The sequence below is a fragment of the Bactrocera latifrons genome, unplaced genomic scaffold (assembly GCF_001853355.1).
Source record: "Bactrocera latifrons isolate USDA-ARS-PBARC rearing strain unplaced genomic scaffold, ASM185335v1 scaffold_694, whole genome shotgun sequence".
NCBI classification, from domain to species: Eukaryota; Metazoa; Arthropoda; class Insecta; order Diptera; family Tephritidae; genus Bactrocera; species Bactrocera latifrons.
The window spans coordinates 95225-102163 of record NW_017537372.1 but is presented as its reverse complement, the minus strand read 5'-3'; positions in this window follow the sequence as shown (position 1 = coordinate 102163).

Sequence of the window (6939 nt, the reverse complement as noted above, 5' to 3'; positions counted from 1 at the left end):
ATTTTTATTAAATTCATTTATCTTTATACAGACACAGATAACGAGGAAGGAACAAATGCTACTCCTGAGCCAAGTGCTAGTGATCGTCGGGCTTTTTTGACCCATCACTTTTTCTGTTACTTAAATGACAATTCAAGAACAGACGACACTTGGGTAAAACATTGCAGTCTAAAAGAAGACTTTGTTGCCTTTAATACTCCCCTGACATCCTGAGCACCAGTAGAGAGGCTATTTTCCTTTGCGGGGATAGTGAACAGTCCAAGGCGCCAGTCAATGTCGGACTTATCATTTGAAAAATTAGTGTTATTGAGAGCAAATTCTAAATAGAGTTAATATATATTTTTCTTGTTATTTTGTTATAAATGAATTTTGTTATTTTTTTGGTGTTACATTTAGTTATTATGGCTCGATTCAAGACTCTTGAATATCTTTATTTGTTGTACAAAATTGAATAAAAAAATTTATTAAAAATTAAAAAAAGCAAAAAGACCAAAGTTATTTGGGGTTTTGGATTGAAAAGAATCAAAAAGAATCGCTGAAAAGAATAAATTTTTTATTTTGATTATTTTTGATTCTTTTCAGTAATCCTGATTATTTTTTGATTACTTGTAATCTTAATCATTACGTAATCTACATGGGACCAAGATAATTGTAATGTAGTCAATTATTTCACTTTCAAATGCAAAGTAATCAGTTTACTAATAATTACGATTAGTAATCAAAACTTAACAGTTTTGCATTTGAGTAAGGGGATTTGCAGCCAAATACATTGAAAACAATTTTAAAGAATAAATACTAATTCCCATTAAATATACTCGTATATGCTAAATATTGTAAATTATTACGTCTATATACACATCTGTGCCTTAATACCTAAACTTTCCATAAGCTATCTATGGTGCTTTGAAAATTGCGATTTTTTCGCAAAAAACAACTTAAAAGAATTAATAATAATTATCTCTGATACATAGCATGTACTACAATCCAATATTTTAAGTAGTTGGCGCAGGTGCGTCATATATTGTTTGACAGCTACTCATTGTTCTCTGCTCAGTTAATCATGTGACAAACCGGTACTATGTTCACTGTGAAATTATGAAGAAAAATTTAAACAAGTAAGATATTCGTTTTCTAACATTTCAATTGGAAACCATCAAATCAATCACGTGTAATGTGGAAATTTTTATTCGATTTCAACAGCAGGCATTTGACTAGAAGGTGGTAAGTTGAACTGTGTAAATTATGTGAATCGCGCACTTGAGGTTAAATTCACCACTTGTCCATAGTCCAAAATGTTTAAAAGACTAGGTGCGAACATCGACCGCCGCACAAGATATGCAAGCCAGCGACAAGTTCACAGAACTTAAGCGAAGAAAGACAAAATATAATAAGAGAAAATACCCGATTGAGACAACGCGTGAGGACACGAAGATCATTGGCATCATACAATCGCTTGGCATTCCAATATGATCCCACTGCGAACTACAGTGATGATGAAAATTACGATATTGAACTGATGACGACTAAATGCCGATATTGCAATGCGTTAAAGTTCAAAGGAGAGACGACTGGATTGTGCTGCGCAAGTGGAAAAGTCAAACACCACCACAGTCACTGAAACCATTGTTCGATGGAAGTGATTCCGATTCCAGCCATTTTCTTCAACACATCCTTGAATACAATACCTGCTTTTGCATGACTTCCTTTGGAGCTAATATCATTCGAGAAGGSAGGCTTCATACCGACGTGCAAGGTAAAGGATACAACACACATAATCAATCACTCACACCAACACAATTAACTGCAACACATAACAACTACATATACACCAAACACTACAACATCACACGATCAGAAGTTACACCGTATTCTTCAACAAATCATTGTTTGCAATTACAGATACAAGGACAAATATATCATTTGAATGCTTCAATGGGGCCAACAAAAGATGAACCGCATCAATTTTGCAAATATATTTCATTTTGTTTTGGTGGATCAGCTGAATGTGCGGTGCAATATACAAGGAACACAACAGTTAAAGAGACGAGTAGTTGAACAGTTGCAATCATTTTTTCACTCTAATAATGCTGTGGTTAATATGTACGCACAACTTTGTCACAAGAACGGATTGTACCCTAACAAGTGAACTTGTGCGAAGATTCAATGCACCCGTTAATGATGTTGCTGCAATTATTGCTGGCGATCCAACTAAATCGCGAAATATTGTCGTTCAGCGAAGAAGCAATATCATGCATCGTGTAAACGAGATACATCGTTTGTACGATGCGTTACAATATCCAATAATTTATTGGCAAGGGCAAGACGGATACGACGTTACGTTGAAGATAGTCGATCTAATTACAGGTACAATATTCAAACACTAATTATTGCTATTCCATTAACAGTTCATTTAATTTTGCAAGCGTATCAACGAATAAAAATCATAAATAAATGATGGTTTCCCATCATCTCATATCGGAAGCCAACGCTACATGCACGAATACGCTCAAGATGCTATGACGTACGCGCGAAATTATGGACTCCGGATTTATCTATTTAAGAAGGGATAAAAACCGGTGCTAGCATAATATTAATTATCAGTAAAGCATTAGGTGTCATAAGTTAAAAAGAAAATTAATGTAAACTTAAAATTAAATAAAAATCAATCTGCTAACTGGACATTAATTTATTATTGGGCTCCTATATAATTGGGCGACCGTGACAGGACATGTGTTCTACATTTAATATTTTCGATCAAAAAAAAGCCAATAGATTAATGTCTAAGTTAATTTAAATAATTCGTTTTGTGTAATACTGGCAAGAACTGGCTCTGCGTTTGTTCAACCACATGGAATTTGCCCACATCATCTCATAATCAGAAGCTGTGTAGTAACAACGGATCATTTAGATTGTTGTACCCGGGCAACATTCTGTATAAGCGCAGATAGCAATTCTTGCCACTCATCATCGTACTTGCCGTTGTAATCGTAACTCCAGATTACACGTGGTTTTATTAACATACGTTTGAGATCTTTTCATCAACATCTGTCGAAGTTACCGACAGTTCGTCAACTTGTCGCAGTCTCCGTGCAAGGATACGGAACTCTTTACAGTACAGTTTTATCGGATTGCTGCTCTGCTTTTGCTATATCTACAACAACAGCATCGCATTCACTGCTCAGGTACTCGTATATATATATTTATTTCGTGCCTTCAAATGCCTAACAACAGTAAAGCCAATGTGCCTAACATGGCTAATGAGGAACAATCGCTTTTGTCCTCGCTAACTCAAACGCCTTCAACGATTCTTCGCAACCTGCATAGTATAAAGCAACGAATTGCTTGTGAAGAAGTCGACAGTGATACGCATGTTCTCGAATGTCGACTACAAATTGTTGAGTCCTACTTTCAACACATTTGTGACATACAAAATAATATTGAAGCTCTTTCTCCCTCAGATCAATCTAGAGCAGAAATTGAAGAAACGTAAATTTCAACAAAATCTAAAATACTTTCGTTAATCAACCCCATAAACCGCGTTTCTGAGTTAAGCACTAACATTTTCAACGCAACAAACTTTGGAAATAGTAGCAGTTACTATAATCGATTGCCTTCACTCAAATTGCCTAAACTTGACGGCAAATATGCGAAATTTAAACGTTTTTCCGCACTTTTTGTAATATGGTGCATGATGATCCAACAATGCCAAAGGTGGACAAATTTAATTATCTTTTAAACCGTCTTTCAGGACCAGCCCTTAGCGTCATCGAACCCTTTCAGGTAACCGAAGATAATTACCCGAAGGCTATACAGCGGATCAAGGAAAGATACGATAACAACGTTTTGATTTTCCAAGATCACATAACATCGCTTTTTAACACTCCTTTTATGAAAAAATCTGACGCAGTAAGTCTACGAAATTTTATTGACACTGTTGCAGCGCTTCGAGGTTCATTGCTCTCGTTGGGCTCAGAAAGTGACATAATGAATTCAATGCTAATTCATATCATCTTAACCAAAATTGATTGTGATTGTAAATCAGCATACAATCAGAAGCAAGAGTTTGATCACTTGCCATCGTGGGATAATTGCTACAAGTGGCTGGTAAAGGTAACACAGCGAGATTGCAAGCTACACGGTAAGAAAAATTCAAATTCATTCGTTAATACGATGTATACAATGCAATAATATAGAGCATAGCCTAAACAATTGTCCTTCATTTCTACAGCTGTTTGCGTTTTTATTGGGTGAAGCAAGCAGGAGCTTACATTAATTGCGACAAGGACACACCGTATCTAAATGCCCATCAAAATCTCGTTGCCGTGTATGTCATCAATCGCACCACCCTCATCTCCATTTCACCACCGTTGGAACTACAAATTATCCATTTGCACAAACATTAGAACTTAAAGGGAAAGACAATACATCTGTGTCACCACCTAATCCATCGGTTTCCCTCATCGCATACACACGTAAAAGAGCGATATTACCGACAACTTTAATTTACGTACAGGATAAATTTGGAGTGATGCAGCCAGCTCGCGCGTTATTGGATTCCTGATTCGAATTGAATTTCATCACCGAAGAAACAGCAAAGCGATTGAAGCTTAAAAGTTTTTTTTCATATCAGGATATATCAGGTATTTAAGATATTCATTCTAATTCATAGTATGCAGTAAATACGAAAATTAAATCTCGCATTGGAGATTTTAGTTGTATGTCGGAATTCRTTATAACTAAACATTTTACAACGCAAATTCCTAGTAGTTTTATAAATACTCCTAAATGGAATATTCCCAACAATCTTCAATTTGCGGATCCATACTTCTACAAACCGCAACATATAGATCTATTCCTCAATGCRGAAATATTTTTTGAGAGCCTTCAAGAAGGCACAATTTCACTTGGAAACGGCTTACCACGAATTCAAAACAGCAAATTAGGTTGGATTGTAGGGGGTAATTTTGAAAGGCTTTCGAATTCCCGCCCATCCATTTGCAATGTCACACTAAATTCAAATTTGTCGAATATCGATTCGATTCTTCAACATTTTTGGGAAATTGAAAATTTCACTGTAAAGGAAACAACATTGTCCCAAGAAGAAAGTTTATGTGAAAAACACTTCATTGAAAACGTTCAAGTAAAAAATGATGGACGTGTACAGGTACAGTTACCATTCAAGGTTTCACCGACAATATTAGGCAACTCTTTCTTTTATGCCAGAAAGAGATTTCTTGCTCTTGAACGACGTCTATCTAACAATAAATGACTAAAAAAACATGTATGCGGATTTCATAAAAGAATATATTGAACTCGGGCACATAGCTGCCATAAAAAACTTTGATTTCAATAACTCACACTATATAATTCCACATCATTGTGTACTCCGTCCACAAAGTACTACTACCAAGCTTCGGGTTGTATTCGACGCCTCTRCGCGCACKAGTTCTGATCATTCATTAAATGAAATACTCATATTTGGAGCAACAATTCAACCAGAACTAATCATCACATTATTATCATTTCGTTTATATCCCTACGTATTAACCGCCGATATATCAAAAATGTATCGGCAATTTTTGATTGACGAACAAGATCAATGATATCAACTCATTTTGTGGAGAAATGAGTCTTACGAGCCCTTACAGTTGTTTCAACTCAAAACTGTAACTTAGCTTCTTGCTTGGCTTCTGCACCTTTTCTAGCTATTCGCAGTTTATTTCATATTGCTGATGTTAATAAAGCTGCCTTTCCTCTAGCATCGTCTGCTATTCGTGAAAGTTTTTATGTTGACGATTTGTTGACTGGTGCAGATAGCATAGACAACTTACAAAAACTAAAAATTGAAATCATAGAGGTTCTTCGTTCTCATGGTCTTTCTCTGACTAAATGGCACTCGAATTCTACACAATTATCTGACGCATCTTATAATGAAGTTGTAAATAAAACAACTGAAGAAAGCATTACCAAAGCTTTAGGCACGTCATGGAAACCTTCAGCTGACACCCTTTGATATGGCTATGAATTAACAGATATGCAGTCAGTTACAAAGCGATCTGTTTTATCAATTAATTTCAAAATCTTCGATATCCTCGGTTTATTGAGCCCCGTGCTTATACGTGGCAAAATATTAATGCTACTTATTGCTAAATCTAAAGTGGCACCGATTAAAGCACAATCGCTTGCTCGTTTGGAGTTATGTGCAGCACTGTTACTGAGTAGGACTTGGCAAAAAATCAAGGATAAGGTATTAAAATTTTGCACTGACATATATTTTTGGACTGACTCAGAGATCGTGCTTAAGTGGCTCAAAATTCATTCGGCAACATTAAATTGCTTCGTTGCCAATTGAGTCTCTGAAATTCAGGTAATTTCAGAAGGCATTAGTTGGAAGCACGTACCAAGTACACAAAATCCTGCAGACATCGTTTCACGCGGCTGTAACGCTCAGGATCTTGTAAGTGCGATTTGGTTCTCTGGACCAGAGTTTCTAAAGAAAAATTCTTCGGAACGGCCCATAAGCAAGAAGGAACATAGCATTGAAATCCAAGATTTGGAACGACGGAAAGGAATTAACCTCAAGTTTAGCAAAAGCAGCAACGAGGGAAATATCATCAACCTCTGTTCATCGTACTACCGATTACTTCACGTCGCTGCATATACATATATTTCGTGTTTTCAACAAAGTCGTTGTTAACAATAAACTAACTCCAGCAACGATACTTCATCTACCATTAGAGGAACTCGACCTTACTTTTTGGCGAATTGTCGTAGCTATACAACAGATCGAACTCTCTGAAGAAATTGAAAGACTACAGAAGCAACAAGAAGTTAAATCGTTCGTACAGAAGCTGACTCCTTTTCTACATGAAATGAATCTTAACGGAGTGACAGTTTCTGTCCTCAGAGTCGGTGGCCGTTTGTCAAAAGCACCAATTC